Source organism: Eucyclogobius newberryi, unplaced genomic scaffold (genome assembly GCF_026437365.1).
Source record: "Eucyclogobius newberryi isolate DKJ021-1_F unplaced genomic scaffold, fEucNew1.0.hap1 SCAF_21, whole genome shotgun sequence".
Classification (NCBI taxonomy): Eukaryota; Metazoa; Chordata; class Actinopteri; order Gobiiformes; family Gobiidae; genus Eucyclogobius; species Eucyclogobius newberryi.
The window spans coordinates 9,604,922-9,626,139 of NW_027315846.1; the positions used below are offsets into that span (position 1 = coordinate 9,604,922).

The 21,218-nt window shown below is 39.9% G+C and overlaps 1 protein-coding gene across 1 annotated transcript in view; it reads left to right on the forward strand.

The window, feature by feature from the left end:
• Positions 1-16,450: 16,450 nt before the first annotated feature.
• The window catches only part of palm1b (paralemmin 1b), a 36,099-nt gene continuing 31,331 nt past the window's right edge, over positions 16,451-21,218 (forward strand). Inside the window, exon 1 of the mRNA XM_072458211.1 lies at positions 16,451-16,480. The gene's annotated coding sequence lies outside the window, so the exon portion shown is untranslated. The remainder of the gene's footprint in view (positions 16,481-21,218) is intronic.

The window sequence follows — 21,218 nt, forward strand, 5'->3', positions numbered from 1 at the left end:
AATGTTGTAATATGGTTTCTGAACATGGAGACATTCAAAATCAAATGTGGCAAATAAATGTACAGAAAATATTAACGAATACATTATTGATTGATTGAAACTGCAACATATATCCCAAATCGATACCTGATCATGTACACTATCGGACCCAGTAGTAGTTGTAATCCTTTTCCCACAGGCTTGTATAGGGCGTGGCCAGGGAGACATAGGCCTTCCCCTTATAACCAAAAAAAGAATCAAATATGACACTTAAGAGTTACATTCTCCTGAGCTGTTCCTGGTGCCACCCTTTTGTCCATCCCAGTGAAATAAGCCTGGACACGCCCCTGCCTTTCCCTGTGCCATTGGGATTTGTACGTTGTGTGTAAAAATAGAGACTAGGTCAATGTCGCACAGTGTTGTAATGAAAGCTACTTTATCTCGTCCATTGATCCTGAGTGGCTGCTGGCGCTCATTCATGCGCTCACAGACTCGCACTCGCACCAGATGGACGTGGCCCTTACACATTTGCAGTGAAACATTTGCTGCTTTTCCTGTGGGCTGCTGGCGTCACTTTTCCATAATGAATTCAGCTCGAAAAATCGTTGGACAATCCCAGATGACCCGCGGAGAAGTTGGACGAGTCTCCGACGGTCTGTGCGTCTGGCTTTGTGTTTGTGGGTCAGCAAATAATTCAGCCCCAAATGGAGAGCGGTCGTTGCAATTATGCGGTCTTTTCTCAAATTCTAAACCATTTAATGAACTAAATGTAATCTTGTACATTCTAGTTGGTTTCATTATAGATAGTGAGAAACAAATTGTTGGACAAGCTAATTTTTTCTTTAATTTAGAGTCAGTTTAATTCACATTTTGGGTTATTCCTCACTCAGTAGCAACACTGTGCCATAGTCATATAGTATATCTACTATATGAAAAGTTAAACAACCACTAAAACACTGTCCTAGAGAAAGATTATACATTGAACATTATAAACAAAGTCAGTGCTCAAAATATCGATACGGCAATATTTCATGACAGATTTCTTAGCAATGCACGTATTATTAACATTAATATGGGGCCGTGGCAACCCAGTTATAGCCCAGTTATACAAGTATTAAAGGTGGAATGGATGATTTTTTGGCCCAAATCTGAGTCTCATTTCCTCGTGACGTGGACTGCCGATTAGTCCTGCCACGTATCAATCATAGAACACACCTACTGCTCACCTGCAGCCTCGTTCTGGCTCGTCCCCATGAGAGCAGCACGTTTCCCTGTGTCTAAGCGCATGGATCTATCATAATATAGTTCCCTCAGTGTACAGGACAAAATTAAGACAGAGAAAGACAGTTCGAGCTGACTCAGAAGAGACGCACTTTCGCTTGAGTTCTCAAATCGGCGAAAAATCGTCCATTACGCCTTTAACCTGCCGACTACTGCGTTAAGGCTGAATCTGCTGGACTGAAAATGTGACGTGTTCATAAGACAATTGTGTTCTGATATTAAGGGCATTGTGAGCATGAAATTCCAATGTGACTTCACATAAATAAAACATCATTGTAGTAAACGTTTAACACCAGTTTTGACGGATATCCATGTAGCAGGACACGTATCATATCTCACCTCATCTCCATAGTTTTCATTATTATAACAAAATGCAAATATGATGTTGCTGGTTGGTAGAATAAATAGAAAAAAACGCAGTTGGGTCAATTTTCCAACACAATTTAAGGCTTGATCTAATCTGCAGGAGCTGATCCGAAAGTGATGCTCTAGATACAGTGAGGTGTGCCCGTGCCCATTGCTGCACTGTGGAGCACTGAGCTGTGTGATTGGTTGTGGGGGGCACTGATGGGCATAGAGGGGGGTACAGATGGTGCACCGTTTGCCCCGGGACAGTCGCTCCTCTTTGACTCATACTACGTACGCTCGTTCCTCCCTTCGCCTCCTCTCGCCTCCCCTCGCCTCTCCTCACCCCCTGTGGTCGCGTGAAGCAAACTACAACATGTGTAGTGTTACATGTTACAGTGCTAACCGCGTTGACAAGGATAATTTGGGAACGGGGTGAATAGCAACTGTAGAGCAATGTGATAAAATGGTTCATGTGGAGGATTTTGCTGTTCCCTCTCACAGTTCAGTTGTGTTATAGAGATCAAATGATGAGTAAAAAGTGTGCAAGGAATTCATGATAAAGAACCATGGCAAAAATTAAGTATGATTAAAGGTGTTGTAAGGTACCTGATTTTTACTGTTAAAAAATAGTAATAGTTAATTTCATTTGCAGTCCAAAGATATTCCTCACTTTCTCATGTAATTCTCCATTAATTATTCAGACTTATTCATTAAGCAGACAATCTATCTGAGCAGATAGTCACACTGGACAATGTTAGTGTAGCCTCTAGTTCTACTGTAAGAAATCTTGGAGTCTTATTTGACCAGGAGCTCTCATTTAAAGCTCATATAAATCAAGCTTGTAAAACAGCCTATTTCCATTTGCATAGGCAAAATCAGAAGAATCCTGCCTAAAAGTGATGCCGAAAAACTTATCCGTGCATTTGTAACGACTAGATTAGACTGCTGTAACTCCCTGCTTGCAGCGTGTCCTAAAAGCTCCATAAAAAGCTTTCAACTGGTTCAAAATGCAGCGGCAAGATTACTAACAGGAACAAAAAGAAGAGAGCACATTACGGCAGTGCTGAAGTCTCTTCACTGGCTCCCCGTCGAGTTTAGAATCAAATTTAAAATTCTACTCTTGACCTACAAAGCCATAAATGACATGGCCCCATCCTACCTCAAAGATGCTATAGAACCATATCATCCAAACAGAGCTCTTCGCTCTCAGAATGCCGGCCTTCTGGTGGTCCCAAGAGTCTCTAAAAGTACTGTAGGAGGTAGAGCGTTTAGCTACCAAGCTCCTGTGTTATGGAATCAGCTCCCGACCCATGTTAAATATGCTGACACAGTCTCTTCATTTAAGTCCAGGCTTAAAACGTTCCTCTTCGAAATCGCTCATGGTCAGACTAGTTAGGAACAGAAACATAAACCCACAGCTTTAGCTACGCTGCCCTAGGAGTAACTATGCTGGGGGAAGTATGACAGCTTGAGCACTATCCTCTTCTTCTTCTGACTACTTATGCTATCAAACAATATTTATTTTTTAATTCCACTTGCAAACTGTTCACCGCCTTCTTTTTCTTTCTCTCACTCCTGAGGACCTGTAGACCCAGATGTCCCTCTCCTGGTGAAGTGGTCCCTGCCCTGTGTGGACGGTCCCTCATCTGCCTGAAGAGTGGGTCCAGTTCGCCTCAGTCGGTCCCTCATCTGCCTGAAGAGTGGGTCCAGTTCGCCTCAGTCGGTCCCTCATCTGCCTGAAGAGTGGGTCCAGTTCGCCTCAGTCGGTCCCTCATCTGAAGAGTGGGTCCAGTTCGCCTCAGTCGGTCCCTCATCTGCCTGAAGAGTGGGTCCAGTTCGCTTCAGTCGGTCCCTCATCTGCCTGAAGAGTGGGTCCAGCTCCAGTCTCCCTCGTGTCCGTCTGTCCGTCTGTGAGAGTCGGATCTCTCCTTCACTGGAACTCCTCCAGGTTTCTACGCTTTTTTCCCAAAGAGGTTTTTTTTGTTGTTTTTCCTGGCCAAGAAGGAGAGTCTAAGGACAGAGGACCCTGGGACATCGTCCCTCGCCACCACAGACATTGTCTGACTCCCTCGCCACCACAGACATTGTCTGACTCCATCGCCACCACAGACATTGTTGATTCATTTCTCCCTGTGGCCCTCAGAGGCAACTGTTGTTGTGATTTTGGGCCTTACAAAAATAAATTGATTTGATTTGATTTGATTCACAACAATAAGTTTACAATATAAGTGTGTTCACCACTTTGAGAGGCCAGAGTGAGTTTTGTTGTCACATTAAAGCTAACAACAACTAGCATGCTAACAGCAAAATTCCTGGTTTTCAGAGAATAAAATGCATTTTCGACCCTTAGAACTGCTTTTACAATAAGTTTGTACTTGAGAAAACACATTAGGATCAACAGCAAAAAGACAATAAAAACTGTACAGCCTCTAGAACTCACTCCCAATCGTTTAGGTCTACGGGTTCAACAATGTAAAACTGTTTAAAAAAGGAAAAAACAACAAAACATTAAATTTATCTTTCTCGTGTCACATTTCATTGACACATTTTATACCTTTATCTGTTTTATGATTTTAATGCACTTTTTCCTGTTGTGTGAAGCACTTTGAATTGTGCTCTACAAATAAACTTGCCTTACTTAATTTGCCTTAAAAGTTCCAGAATATGGCATTGACCTTTCCATGGAGCCATTCAGGGAACCCCAACAGACCAAGTTACAGGTCAGATCTGTGGAGAGGCAACTCACTGTATGAAATGAATATGTGTTTCTTCAAGATACGTTTTTAGCCATAAAAAGAAAAGCAAAATACATATGTTTAATGCCATACTGTGGAACATTCCATGCAAAGCAATAATATTTCCAAGGACACAAGCTTCACTCACTAAAACGTTTACACTGCCCCTTCAACTAAATTAAGAAATAGCTAGTTTTCAAGAAATTCCACTGCATATATTTCATCGACTAGAGGAGCTTACTGGTACTGGTCCCACAGGTTGAGAACCACATCTATGTTGCACTTACTTAATACCTGCTGCATAAATACACAAGCTGTGATGGATTCCTTATGTTGTGTTCAGATATAATCAATATTAGACATGGAGGGACTATTGCCTCGTATATTGATCTCGCTGCGAGTAAAATGATCCGAATGACCCTTTACAATCCTGTTCCCTTATTCATGAAATTATGAGCTGAAGGGAAAGGAAAGTGCCTTCAAAGCTCCTGTTTCTCTTCATGTAGGAGTTGAAAAGGCACAGGGCAGTTTATAGACAGAAGGTACAGGACAGAGGAGATAAAAGCGACTCGTGGACAATAGGCTTTTGTGATTGTCAAAAGTGCAAAATTGGCCTCAATAGAATGTCATCATTTTCCCTGGACATTTGGTTAAATATACACCAAAACTTGAATTTGAATGCACTGAGCTCGGGGGCTTCATAGTTTATTTTTGCAAAGGAAATGCCACCAAGATTATATATGCAATTGTTGCAGAGACGGAACATGAGGGAAGGTATTTCTTGAAAACAGATCAGTTCTGATATTTAGGAAGAATTGGTTTTAATGATGTTTCGCTATTATTTAAAGTTCACTAAAATTACCCAAAAATTCTGAAACTGGCTGTTTTATTTATTCTGTAATATATATTTGTACGGTATTTAAATGATCTTTTCAAAAATAATAATACAAATTTAATACATCAAATTGTGTCATTTGATATATATTTAGTTTCAATTGGTGCAGATAAATAAAATGTAAAAAATAATCTGAGGTCTACACAATATATGTTGTGTTAATAATAATAATAATAATTTAAAAAAAAGGCTAAATGACCTTCATAAATTGGATTAAAACTGGTACTGAACTGAACCTGTTGTTTGTGACATTATATCCTTAATAGTCAAATGGTTGAGATGGCAATATGAATTTCATTTGAGAACAAATTATTTCGATGAATAATGTGGACCACTTGAGGCTTGCGGTGAACTTTTTTGGATCTTAAGGTTTGCGTGTGGTTTGGCTGAAGTGCCAGCGCTCCAGGCGAAGGCTGACATTTGTGAAAGACGGGCTTCACTGAATCAAGGAGCTACAACTTCCATCAGTGACATCGAAAAATGCTTTTAAGGGGTAACAAACGACACCGAAGACCACCAAATCTTGACTAGAAGTGGAAATGTAGTTACTTTAATACAATTCAAGTATTTGGATGTTCCTGAACTTCAATCATCAACTGCAATCATCACATCATTTTGCAGTCAGTCAAGAATATATAATTCTTGACTGACTATATTCATAATTATTGCCAACATTTATAGTACCGGTAATAGTAATTTGTTTTTTTCCCCCCTCAAATTACATGTCCGTCAACTTGACCCAGTGATGTTGCAATTATGACCAGAGCTGCTGTAACAGTGCACTGCAGATTTCCAAAAGTATTAGAGCAGCAATTTACTCATTAAACTGATCCTCCCAAAACGAATGCGAAGACCGGATTAATTATCTCTTTGTCTTATCGCTTTAAGACTGGATTACTTGCAGATTTGAGAAACACTTATGGGAAAACAGCGCGTGTGTGTATATGTGCGTGTGTGTGTGTGTAATATGTTTGCATACACAGCCCCTTTAGCATTTTAGAGGGAAAGGCAAATATGTTTGTGGTGTCAGCATGCATAATATCCCCCAGCATATTAAGAGCAGGGACTGGGACAGAAAGTGGGTCAGACTTAAATGTCTTATCCCGTGCCAGGAGTGAAAAGAAAAACCAAAGGAGTGTCAGCAACATGTATGAAGCTTCAAACAGACATGTGGAACAGGCTACTTTTAAAATACTGCAGTAAAATGTACTCATACGAATGTTGTGTATGTGACTTTCATGGTCAAGTCTGTGATCTATGAAAAGACAACTTGGCGAGGGAATAAGCAGTTTGGGCTCAAAACTCAGGGTTGTCAGAGATGAGGCAAAGGAGATGAAATGTGAGCATGTTAGAGTTGATGGCAGTTTGTGTTTGGAAATGTACGCTTTAAGGAAGAATTCCGCATTAAGTTTTATAAATGAGATCTGTGGTAAGGCGAGTCTGCTCACTGTGAAGAACCATGTTTTCAAGATGTCTTTTAGCAATTTATTCAACATAGATGTATGTTTTATGCCAGAATGTGGAGCATTACAGTCAATGGAGTAACATTTCAATATAGACCGGTGACAGTAATGTTGTATATGTGCGCCTTCAAAATTAACATTATTTGCTTTGGATCAACGTCATTTTGATTTTCAAAGGTCTCAAAGGGCACATATTTTTGTACTTTTTCCAATAAATAAGAATAAAAACATCCAAACCGTCTATATATAAAAAACATGCTTTTATTTTAGTCTATTTTTTGGCTAAATGTTATGCTGTGGAGCTTTTACAGAATGAATAAGGCGGCATAATTATAACTTGATTCAACTTATAATGATATCAAAATCAAAATAAATAGTTATGAAATTGAAAGAGTCAATTATATTAAGTTTCTTGGAGTGATCATAGATTGCAAAATTTCATGGAAAACACATATACAAAATGTACTGAAAAAAGTGTCAAAAACTATTGCAATTTTATACAAATTGCAGTATATTTTGAACAAAAATGCCTTATATTTACTTTACTGTTCTCTCATTACTCCATATTTAACATATGGTATTGAGATCTGGGGAAACACATACAAAACTAGAACCAAACCAATTTTCATTCTACAAAAAAAGGCCATTAGACTGATCAATCATGCATCTTATAACTCGCCGAGTCACCCTTTGTTCATTCAATCTAAGCTTTTAAAATTTTATGATTTGGTAGACCTGTATACTGCTAAATTTATGTATCTTGTTAAATGTAATCAAGTCCCTACATCATTGAGGATAAAGTTTGCCCAGAGGGAAAGTAAATATAATTTAAGGGGAACTTGTATATTTGACAGACCTTATGTGAGAACAACGCTGAGGGAACATTGTTTGTCAAGTAAAGGAGTTAAATTATGGAACAATTGTTGCGATGAATTAAAAAATGCCATTTCTTTATTTCTGTTTAAAAGGATCTTTAAGGAAACAATCATAGAAAAATATTTGGCAGAATGAAAATGCAGCTTTGTTATAAAACCTTGAATGCTTGTGGAGGATACTTGTGAGCAAACTGTCCAGTATTATGTAGTGTTGTTTTTGTTGATGAACTGTGGCTTATGAACTATAAAATGTCCACCAATGTTGAGCGTTTGAGAGAAGGGTAGGCACAATAAGCTTTGGCTTCTGCCTACACCTGGTCAAAAAACATTAATGTATCTCGAATTTAGTTTTGTGCTTGAATGTTGAGCACCTTTTGATTTGTTTTTGACCAAACCACATTAAAAAAAAAAAAAAAAAAAAACTTGAAGATAGACAAATTTAACAATGGACAAAATGGGACAGTGATTTTGGACTTGATATACTGTAACCCTTTATATGATATACTGTAACCCTTTATTTATTTTTTTATACCTTTACTTATCTTGTCTTCTCTCTGGTCCTGCCTAGTTTATTACTGTTTTAGTCCCGTTTTAGATTTAATCCATGTTATGGCCTCATTTTTACTGCCATTTTCTTTAATAATTCCAAAAATATAGGTTTTTGACAGGCTGGTTTGAATTCAAGTCATCAAAATCCCACTTCCTTGTCAAATATTTTCTGACATTGCACTCGAAGTGAACGGCTGGGAAATCACTCAACTATCTCACACACGCTGTCCTGTTTGCAGCACCAATCTGCGGTGCATTGGAGGCAATCCGACACAGACAGACACGTCTTATTCAAACCTTAACCTCACATATGAGGACTTACACCGCCCCACAGCCAATTAGTCTGCTTGGATAAGTGTGTCAGTGTGTTACTCCCCTTTGCAGACCCCGTAGGCCATCGGTGGGCTACAGCTCATCCTTACTCATGCATAAGAGTGTACGCACATGTCGACCCTGCCATGCTTTTGCACAATGTTCACTCCCTTTATGTCTGATCTGAAAATAGTGAAGCAGATTTGCAGCCACATGTATGTAATTTGCCACGCGTATGAACAAGGATGGAGGCTTTGTGGCCGTCAATTGTGTACAAAAGCCTTTCACGTGTGTTTTTGAACGTTTCGGTGTGCACCAGTGAATAAGGACTATATTTACGATGGGACTGTTCACAGAGTGACAGGTCAGGTCAAACTGTACTTATTCCTACAGGGACTACATCTGAATGTCCCGATTAAAGATGCATATGAATAGATAATGAAGGAGAAGTTACACGTTTTTCCAATGTATTTTTGAGCAATAAAAACATCTGTGATTGAATAAATGCAAGATAGGTTTGTTTAATGCCAGACGGTGGAAGATTCCTGCCCTGTCAACAACACCTCCATGGAGACAAACCAGAAATATCACATACTTTGAGACAGGCCTCTACTCTGACAGTGTTAGCAAAACCTATTCACTCTTCTCTTTCAAAGTAAAATGTATTTATCTATTCATTTGAGTTTGTATTGTGAGTCGAATGCATTTTTTGTAATTTTGTGTAAAAATTCTCCAAACATGCCTTGTCTATTACACCTTTAAACACTATAAAAGTTTATGCACCGACACAAAATGCTTCTCATCATTCCGACTGAGAATCACGTCTCACACAGCAGATATACTGAGGACTCTTGACATGCATTGATCTCATTGAAAAGGCAAAGATAAGAATACATATATTAGATGTTATACAAAGCTGAGTGTTCAAAGTGAAGGTATTTTTGAGGCAGGTCTGTCATATCAGTGCATATGAGTGAAAAGGCAAAGCTGCTTTAGCACAGCAGTGTAAATGTTCAATGTCAGCCGTGTCAAGGAGGGATTGTGCTGAAAGGTGAGGGAATGTCTCCAACTGAGCAACACACAGAGAGCTAACACAAAAGGCTATTTGCAGTGTGTTCTGTGGTTTGGTCTGTGGAGAGCCGGGTCTTAACACACTGCTTAAGATGTATTTAAGCGTTTTATTGATTTATATACCAGAATGTGAGCAGCATTACCAACAACAACGCACGCTTTTTGTGGTGTGTAAACTGTTCTATACAACTGATAAAGAAGCAGGTCTAGTCATTGTGAGAACATCTGTAATAACATCGGATATGAAACACTTCTGACTCCTGAAAAAGATTACTGGTAAATGCCAGCGCCAGATATTTGAGTGAGGATATGTAGAAAATAATGGATGTGTCACCCGTCTGTCGCTCCTGTGTGTCCTTGTGTGGGTCGTGGGCTCCTTCTCCCTGACCTGCATCACTCTTCCATTTACACTCTGTCACATCTGATGCCAGAGAGGGAGACAAAGGATGCTGAGCTGAGAGAGAGAGTTAACGGTTTAAAACACATCTAAAACCAGGATTAAATGAAGTCTAAATCAAAAACTAGGAAAATCCAACTGAGACTGTGTTGACGCTGGTTTTGTCCCACGAGCCCAGTTTATGGTCCCATGGTTTAGTCCCATCCGTGCACAGGGTTAGCCACATTTGAAGGTGCATTGCGTTCACACTTCACGACACTTCACGACAATTCACCACATCAAAATTGGGACTAAACCAGGACTAAACCAATGTTAACAAAGGACAAACCACTTCTACCACACATTTAACCTCAAACTGGCTTAAAACTGGGACAAAAACTGGACAATACAGAAGTGTGAACATCTGTGTGCGCATCAGAATGATCAGACGTTACCCAACTGTAGCTTACACGTTTTCAGTTGTGGAATAAACTTAACTCAGGACCTTCAGTCTCATGGTGGTCCAGAAATCAAGCAGAAAAGCTAACCACTCTGCTACTGTGCTGCCCTAAACAGCTGCCCCAGGCCTACACTTGGACTAAACCATGCATATCCTTTGTTCCGTAGTATGGCATTAAACCTGTGTATTTTGAATTTAGGTGTTTAAATCGCTAAAAATGCTGTACTTTGAATAACATTCTGTACATTCATGCTGTGAGCGGTGTCGCCTCTCCACAGATCGGACCTGTAACCTGATCTGGCGGCGTCACCTGCTTCTCTACGTGAAAAGAGATGAGAGAAACGTTAATGCTATACTACGGGACATTTTAAGCATAGCAATAACCTCTCCAGAAAAGCCTTTAAAATATGTGTATTAATACTACTTTGCTGCAAATATGAAAACCGTACCGCAGTCACTGATTTGAAAAGTGGTACATGTTTCTGTCTGCGTGGGCGTAGCAGTGACAGAAAGCAGTCAGTTAATGAGGCCAACACCACTTTCCCCTGATGTAGAAAACCCAATTCCTCTGCTTTGTGTCTTCATTACAGTTACAGCGCTATGGCAACTAACAGGCATCCATTTTTAGACATTGGAAAAGATAAAGACATCAAGAAAACAGAATTACCGTCAAAATGACTACGGACCGAGACTAGACGCTTTGGCTGTATTATTTATGCAGAGTTTAGTATCATGGCGCAGCGCAGGGGGAACAAAGACGATTCGAGAGAGAGACGGGATGAAACGCAGGAAGGGAAAACGCTGAATTTAACGGAAGTCAAGGAAATGAGGAGAGGTTTTGATGTTTAGTAAAAGAGCTCATTAAGGGCCAGAGCAACGAAAGTGCTAAGTAACATGCACAGTGTCACTATTATTGCATTTGTCCTTCTTATTTGTCCACTTCCTTGAGTAGAAACTATGCCACAAAAAGCAGGTCTAAAGAGAAACACAAATATTCACCCAAATAATAACCTATATAAACTACATTTATTTAATTTAGGTGTTTTATTGCTGATAAATTGCCTTGAAAAGCATCCATAACTACAGTTTCAGGTTCAGTTTGTTTGACATTAAAAAAAAGATGGAAAAACATCCAAAGTACATTAATTCAAAGCAATTATTATTCTTATCATTTTTAGGAAACACTAACCACATAAAACAATTGAGGCCAAAAGACAGAACGGTATTAATACATAAATCAGCAAAAATGCAACTAAATAAAGTAACAGTTAACTGTGAGCAGGTTCGCCTCTCAACAGATCTGACTTGTAACTTGGCCCAGTGCATGTCTCAATGGAGATAAATACATTTGATCCCATGATATGGAACATTATTGACAAAACAATGATATTTCCATAGAAACCAACAGAAAAGTTACACAGTACATCTTTAACATGTAAAACGTATAGTGCAGGTATTGAAGTTATAGTTGTTAAAGCAAAACATAACGGATGTGGTTGCTTAATACATTCATTTATCAATTCCTTCATTAATTTATTTATGTATTTATTGCCTTGGATTTAATTTCAAAATGTGTTGTTACCTGCCATTATATAAAAAATAAGATAATACAGGGTCAAGCGGTTGATCAATGTTAATAAATGAGTAATTAGTTATATTATTTTTGTCTCCTTATACCAGGCATATCCAAACTACGGCCCGGGGGCCAAATGCGGCCCTTAAACACATTTTTGTTGGCCCTCCTGCTTCCTGCTAAGTTGATCCAAACAACAAGAAGCAGTAGGTTTTACTGTAAAATTGGAAAGATTTAAGCATTTTGATCTTATACCAACCGAATATTAATGTTTCAAGTCTTATTAAAGGTGTGGAGGCATGGAAACTATGTCAAATTCAACATTTCGAATGATTCACTTTGTCATTCAACAAATTCAATATTGTCGGGTTGTTTGTGGCCCTTTGCCCCGTATACATTTCAAAATGCGGCCCTCAGTAAAAAGGTTTGGACACCCCTGCCTTATACCTTATAGACCTATATTTGCTGGTTTTTAAATATGTTCTTACCGAGCTGAACTACACAAAATATTCCCACCTGACCCGATATTATAATAGATCCATGCACCTGACTGACACTCAAAACTTTCACTGTTCTGTTCCCACTAATTGGCTGCTACATAACGAACACACAATTGGCTGAAGTCTGGAGAAAATACTCATAAAAGACATGATTGGCGCCTGTCTTTGCCCCGGTGCATTGTGGAAACCCCAGGATGGAGGAAGTTTTTACATTTCTCTCCACAGGCTTCGACCTGCTTTTCAGTCCTGTCCCTTCAGCGTCTGTGTTCACTCGCCCTCCTCCAGCTCTCTCCTCTGCCTTGGATTTGCCTGAAATTTCACATGAGTTGTTTTCATTTCGTCCATGTTTATTCATGACTGAGGTTCTAAGAGAGGGAGATAAAGAGGCGACTGCTGAGCTGGAGCCTTCGAGGTTTAGAGTCTGGCCGTGTGCAACAGTTACGAGGGAAATGCATCGAAACGCACGAGGAAGTTTACAGTGATCAAAGAAAGCGGCGCATCACAAAGGAGTGGAAATTATACGGTTTGACATTTGGAATTTAGATGCTCGAAAACGATATTGCTGCGTAGAAAATTTAATTGAGAAAAGTTTAATATGTTACGCAACTCATCCAAGCGGCTTTATGACTTTCTCGTATTGCAGTGCACACAGTATATTGAAGAAAATAAACAAAAGAGTTAAATGTGCTTGTAACTTGATGATGTAAATGTCTGATGTCTCATGCTTGTCGCTATGAAGATGTTGTTGTTTCATCTGGACTACATGGCATCAAAGTTGTGCCATATAAATACATTTTGTGCCTTTGAGTTGCACAGTTGACTGACATAAGTCTTAGTATATAGTTTCTCACATGGCATTATCTTATACACATTTAACAGGACATTACAGTTTGCAGTCAGAACAGTTTGGTTGTGCTTCCTAAAAAAAAGTTTCAAATGACATAGGCCATTACTTTAAGAGCGTGTCGATGTTCTAATATAGGAGTACATTTTGTTGCAATGACTTGAAAACATGCATTCTTCAGACTGTTTCTGACACCGCTATACGACTCAAGTTTCAGAACTATGTATTTGGGCCACAAAATACCTCTGGCGGCTGGGAAAAAGGCCATTATGACTGGACCAACACCATAACAAACATACGGACAATGGAAAAAACATCACACACAGACTCAAGCTGGAAACGGACAAAAAACTTGGTTGTTTTTGTGAGTTGTTTTTTTATTGGGAAGAAAAAAGAAAAAGAAAACATGCATTCTTACTGTAAGCGCCTCTCCACAGATCTGACGTGTAACTCAGCTGCTTGTCTGTATGGAGATTACATTTACTGTCATATTGTGGAACATTCTCAGAAAGAAAAATCCAGAGAAAAAAAAGAAGAAAAAAAAAAACATTATACAGTTTTAATTTATTAACAATTTTGCTTCCTTCAAACAAACAAAAATACAAATATAGCTCATTAACACATTAACAAAATAGTGTTTGTTTAACACTAAATGAAGACTTTTTGAGCTGAATTAAACTTTTGCGGCTCATAAGAATTCATTTTAAACTGGTTGAAACGTAACATTTGGCTTAATCTTTCATTCCGTCTTTTCTCTTCCACCATTTCTTAGATTGCAAAACGATAATTCTCACACAACTTAAACAACCACAAATGGAACCCACCTTCATACACACAGGATACACCAACATCGTGTGATCCCAGAACCAACAAACGCCATATTCTTATTCTTATCTCTGGTTTCTAAGAGGGATAACAATTTCTTAAAACCAAAAAAACAGAACCACAACATGCCTGACCCACATATGTCATCTTGTTTGTCAGATGTCAAGACAGACACACAGCACACGGGAAGTCTCCATGGTTTCACTGGAGCTGCCTTTCTTTGTCTACCTGTCTATGTACCGCCGCCTTGCACCTGAAGGGGCGAAACTAAATCCTCAAGTGGCCTCCAAAATCTACACCACTCTTCATTATAGCCAGTCCCAGGAGATTACCAACCATCCTGCTCTGATATGTATCCCCACTTGTGTGTGTGTGTGTTTGTGTGTGTGCTAAACAGGTGCCAAGTCCCTAAAATAACACGCTACAGTCGGCTGCAGCTCCCTTAACCTTGAGGATCGCCCTTGAAGTGTGGTTACCTCGGAAGAAACAGGAACACGCGCAGTGTCTGTTTAGCAGAGATAAAATTCGAGAAGAGAGCAAGCAGCATGTGACGTGCTATTTTCAGTAACTGTACTAACACGGAGCTGCACGCTGTTAGAACTGACGCTTTTTTGTGCCGGAGTTTTATTAGTCTTTTTCTGGTTTGTAATGTGGTGTGATTACAAATTAGTTTCCCACATGTTACAATAGGTTTTTCAGTTTTCATCCCATTATTCAAAGGTTTGGTTGCAATAAAATCTATCTTTTCTAATGTGGAAAACAGAACAGTAAGTTGGTGGTAGCTAGGATTGTTACGATTATTATAATGACCAAAAAATAAGTCTTTGTAGTTCAATTTATCATATAATACATAAACCTACATGTAATAACTTTTTTTAACTGGCTGTTTTTGTCACCTTGAATATTAATTTATCTTTCAGAAAGCTAAATTTCACAAACTTGAGGAAAAGTAGACAATAGAAATGAAAGAAAATTTAGATTTCACTGTTATTAAATACATCATGATTTAACTGTCATTAAATGATGATGTTTTTTCTCAATATAATCGTAACTAAAATTTTATATTGCGACATCCCTAGTTGTGGCTTCATAAGGTGACTGTCTAAGTCCTTCGGGTGACCACATCATATTGAAGAAAAAGAGAGACTAGAGGGCATTGAATGTGGTGGGACATAGAGGGATGAACACTGGATGTGTAAGCTTATAAAAAATAACTTCACTAACACCAAACGTTTTCATTTTTAATCAATTGTAACGTATAGAGAGATTGGAACAGCAATAGGTGCCACACATGTTACAACCTTGGAAGCCAGTACACTCAAAAAGTCTTGATTTATTTGCTTGAAAACAAATACATTTCACTTTTTATAATTCATGTGGCAGCTATGTGAAAACGTGTGACATTATCTAAAGAAGTGGGGTGAAGGACCTTAACAGAACAACCAAAAAAGGCACAAGTGGTCACCCATTCCTATCTGAAAAGCAATATTGCATAAATAAATGCTTAAACAACACAATCATCTTCGTAAATAATTGCCTAAACTCGCCCAAAATAGGCAATGATGGTTTTCCACATGATCCCTGCCTTTTCTTTACGGAGTTTAAGCACGAGCACCATCTAGCGTCCGCAACGTGGCGATGCAACTGCGCGGCCACATTCTATTTTTAGGATGCAGATGTGACAACGTAATGTGGGTCAGCGACAATGGAAGACACTAAAGGCAAGGCTGGAATTCTATTCGGTGCGCACTAGAAGCTAAACAAGGTCGTGGACTGATATAGACCACATGCTTCCCATAACGGACCCCAAACAACACAGCTATGCATTCTTCTGCACGCGCCCGGAATGAGGTTGCGCGTCTCTTCTCCGCAGCGGCCGGAGCGCGCGTCATGTGATAAGCGCTCGTGGAGAAGCGCCAGGAGCAAGAACCGAACAACAGCCTATATCTCCGTGCGCAAGAGAGAGAGAGAGAGACCCCCTTTTTTATCTCCAGCAGGCAGAGGAGGGTGGAGGCGTATCCTTTCCCCCCTCTTCTCTCTCTCCCCTTCAGCGTTCAGCCCTGACTCTCCACACTTCTTTGGGTCCACTACAACCTGCCACAGACGACGCCCATTACCGACGAGACCCGTTCGCTGTAATCCCCCCCTCCGCCAGTCTCCCGGTAGTTGCGCGCGGCGTGTGCATCACTCGCAATAAAAAAAAAACAACCAAACAAAAAAAAAAGGAAAAAGAAATACACAAGGAGTGCCAGGGCGAGGAAGAGGAGCGAAGAGGAGGGGTAGGAGAGAAGAGGAAAGAGGGGTGTTAGGTTATTCCCGAAGAAGTAAGAGTCAAAAAACAAAACACCAAGGCTGTTTTTTGGGAAAAGGAGGGAAGAAGCGATCTGCGTCTGAGTAAGTCATGATTCATAATTTGCTTGTGCGTTTTGACTTGCCTTTGGTTTGTTTGGTTCACACGCGACAGTCTTGTTGATGCCTTAAATGTCAAGTTTACATCAATCGGAGGATGTTGGGGAAAGGATACAAACGCGGCGGCATCAGCGCGCAAAGGGGACCGGCGCGTGACTGTCAACATCGCAACGCACGCGTCACGTTTAAATCACGTAAATGGCATTTTTCCTTTTTCCTATTGGCATTAGGAACGAAACGTGACAGAAATATTGAAAGGCATGCAACTGGGCCTGTTTTTTCCCCACTGTAACGCACTGTTTGGTATCCAGGCCGACAGGTGTAACGGGACGTCGTGCTTATTTATACGCGGGTGGGTTCTGATGTCGTATTGATCTATTGTGCGCGTCGCGACATAAAAAGCCCCCGCGCGTGTGCGTTTGGCCGTGGCGTTGAGGCGGTGTGAGGGATGCTGCTGCTGCTGCTCGGGCTGAGGCTGAGGAGAGCCATGGGAGTGTTGTGATGTGAGCAGTCGGGATCCAACATGGCGCGCTCGGGCTGATAAACCCTGGCCATTACATACTCCTGTCTGGAATTTGCACCAAACACAAGTGAGATCTCTTGGGTGTTTTTATTTTTCTGAGGGGGGGAATTGAGCCCTCATAATTTGCCAAGGTCTCCCCCCCATTCACTGCAGAAACAGCACTTTGACTCATTATACTCGAATTGCTATAATAATAATGCATTTTGGAGCAGTTCCATAAACTTGCTCTTGATCGCAGCAGCAGGTACAGTCACAACACGACACACGCTGTTTTTGTTTGGGTTTTGTCCATTGTTTCTTGGCTTGGGAACAGCTGTAAGTCTTCTGGAGCATTCCGTTGTTGACATGTCCAAGTTGTATGATGATTGGATTCATAAACACATAACGCCCATCGGATTATTTTACAGGACATTGCAGAAGGTTTAAGCTGCTGGCCAAGGAACGTTCAACGCGTTTAATGACAAGTGGCACCTGTTGGAGAGCCACACGCTACAAGAGCATTTGGAGATGACAAAGCGGGAGTTGTTTTGGTTCTCTTTGGGAGTGATGAGAATGGGAATGAGTAAATCAGAGGGATGGATCTTGTGGAACCAAAGTCAGATGTCTCCAGATTGAGTTTACCGGTTGATTGCAACTATTGAGCTAATCGCCAACTAATTGAATAATTAAACAATCATTATGTGGACTACAATATTTACAGACTGGAAAAGCTGCAAAGTGCTGACAGAAGAGGGTTTATGACGTAAGCAACCAAGAATTACATCAAAATGACACAGGAAACATGTACATTTAGTGTTTTTGTAAATACTTTGTCAGGATATAGCCTCGAAAAGCATCAGTTTAGCTTCATCTGGGTAAACGTTTGCAAAAAATATCATATTCATCGGTTGTTCGCAATCTAAATGACCAATTCTGTAATTGAAACCTTGCGACGAGTTGGCCACTGTCCAGGGTGTACCCCGCCTAAGGCCCAAAGTCACTGGTATAGGCTCCAGTCACCCGCGAGCCCTAACGGGAAAAAGTGGTAGAGAATGAATGAATGAATGTAATTGAAAGCATAATTGCGGGATTAATCTAAGTCTAAGTATTCTGACCATTTGGAAGACCAAGGGGAGATTCCTTGCAAGAAAGAATATGAAGTTTATTCTCTCGACGTTTGGAGTATAGATCATGATTTATTTGCAATGATTCAAGGCCAAATCTTTACTATGACAGCGATTTTCTTAAATATCAATGATTTACAACTTTGCCACACAAGCGTTTTCACTTTATTTTGCAATGTTGTGTCTAAAACGTATTTGTGCATTCTTCATCTTTCACACTTCTGTTTGTCTCGATTGTAGCATTGATTCAAGCATGCATCGGGCCATAAATGAACTATCCATATGCACCACAGCGTTGTAGGCCAAGGTCTGACACGTGTCCAGTTGTGTATGTGTGGGGCATGTATAGAGACCACTTGGTTGGCCCCCTTCATAGTGCTAATGCAGGGCCTATATCCGGACTGGAGCTCTGTGTTGTGTCAGCAGCTCATGGTCGAGCTGACAGCACTTGTCCATTTGGTCCAATCACAGCGCTGCGTTACGGCCCTGGACAGTGGGTCGTGCGTCCGTGTGTGTTTTAGAGTCAGGGCGATTGTGGAGGAACAAAAAGAGTAAGGTGCTAAGTGTGTCCTGGTTTGACTGTGTGAACACCAGGAGTCTGTGTCTGCGTTAACAGTGACGATACAGTGGAATGAAAGTTCTTTATTTGACTAAAAGTAAACCCTAATGTGTCATGTAGTGGTGGGAAATTAATAAAAAATGTATAATATCACAATTGTTGTTTTGGAGACATGCAGAATTAGAATATTGAGTATATTGTCTAGCATTAAAGTATTAAAATGACCTAAACATCCAGTGTAATCTCCCAAACAATGGGTATGAATTATATTTCTGCTTTTTCTTGTCCAGTTACGTTTTGTGCAAGACTTGAACCTGATCCTGATGCAAAATATTGTCTGAATATTGTTATGATATGAGGCAAAAAATATTGAGCTGTACATTTTTGTCAATATCATCAACCTGTAGTGTCATCATATAATTTTTAATCAGAAGGAAATAGTTTGAGAAGCTAGCATTATTACATGTTTCAATAGCTTCTCAAACCATTTGCTTTCTGATGCAAGTCGAAACGTCTTTTCTAAAACTAAAATATTCCTCAATAACAGTGCCCAGACTAAACTTTGAAACCTTTTCCTGTCATGGACCACTGCTGGATGAACGAGGGATTGCATCGACTCATGTGCAACACTCACCAGCTCATGTATGAGAACTTTTGAGCCAAGAGTTACCATCAAAATAGTATTCTACACGAGGAATGATGTGTTTTGCATTTGACCCTTTTCCTTCAATGCTGTTCAAGTCATTAGCAGACCATGGACCCATCTCCAGAGCCTGAGCTAGGATCTTGGAAAGGAGAGCGGAATATTGCTTTCTGTAGAGCAAAAATTGTACACAAAGTAATTCAAAATGCTTTACGGACAAGTATGGGTATTTGGAAAACTAATATGTAAATAAATTCCTTGACTGAGCATGTGTTAGGTCTCACATACTTGACATTGTGGGAGTTAACGGCAGCTCCTGCTTTTCACATGCGATAACGCCAGCAGCCAAATTACACAACCTTTTACTCCACTTTTCGGCGGTGTAACCGGTTGGTACAGAATGACTGGAGTCATGAACAGCACAAGGAAGCGTCACCCTACGGTGTGATGGATGTGGACAATTACCCTCTTTGACCTTACTGCTCTTAAGAAGCCATTGCTGCAGTGGTGGTTTCAAAACCAGGACAAACTAGCCATGGATTATCATTGAGGGCGTGTTACAATCCTAAAATGTTTGGTCAAAAAATCCACACACAAACTAAATTCTGTCATATCAATGCATCAGGACATCCAGTTTGAAAAATAATTCTAACTTTTGAAGGTGCTCTATATGTAACTTTTCTGGGGTCCATCACCGCACGTCTCTTTTTCATAGTATATAGTTGTATAAATTACATAAGTTATTTAGAAGTGTTATCCTTGCTAATAAATACCTTGAAACACACATTCTTACTGTGAGCGGGATCGCCTCCACACAGAGCCGACCCGTAGCCTGGCCTGGTTTGGCATTAACATCTCCATGGAGACAGCATGGCTCTCCACCAGAAAAGTTAACATTGTGCAACTTTAATAATATGTGTTGATATATTTTGACTTTAGCAAAACACCTCAAAAAAGTTCTTAATAAATGTATTTTTAACACTTTGGAGACATTTAGTGCTAGTTTAGCAGGGCACAAATATATTTGTTTTTTAATTTGGCTGCACTGTAATAGTGAGAAGTTGCAGGTGCATAAAGCAAATAAATAGACTGGATCATAAAATAAACTTAGTGTTTATTGCTCTTTTCTCTTTGGTCTCACATTACAAGCCCCTCCTTCAGATTTGACAGAGATTAGTCTGAAGAGGATTAGATTTTTTCATTGTTTTTGCAGATAAACTGTCTTTTCCTGAACATGTCATCTTTAGTGTTTTCAATCTGAAAGGGAAAACGCTGTCCTGTCTTATGAGCGGCTGCAGCACAAACACATAGCTCATATGACTATCACCAGTGGAGTTACAGGAATCATATCAAAAGCACTATTCAGAAGAGACTGAACAAACATCTATCTATGCACACTCTATGTCCATACCAGATGTCAGACTATAGCAAACGTCCTTGTTTTGAAATGTAATTACTCAAGTAGCGCTGTGATAACGGTACAAATACTTAACATAGATTACTGGAGAAATAAATTTGAAAGTTTGCTAATAAACACATCTGCTATGAGGCTATTGGTCACTACAATGTCCACTACAATAAGTAATAAGGTTAATTTACTGACTATAGCGATATTTGTCCTCTGTGTTTGACCCATCGACAGCCGCTGGTACGACCTGTCAGGACAGACCTTTAACATCCACCTTCACTGGATAATTTTGCCTATCGTGCAAGTTTTATGTTGACACTGGGAGAACATGCAAACACGACACAGAAAAGCCCCACCTGGCCAAGGAGTCGGACCCAAGACTATCTGATGTTAGGTGTTGGATAAAAATTGGCAACTCTAAATTGGCCCTATGGACAGGTGTTGAAAATGTGCATATTCTGCTATGACACTTAAAACATTGCATCTG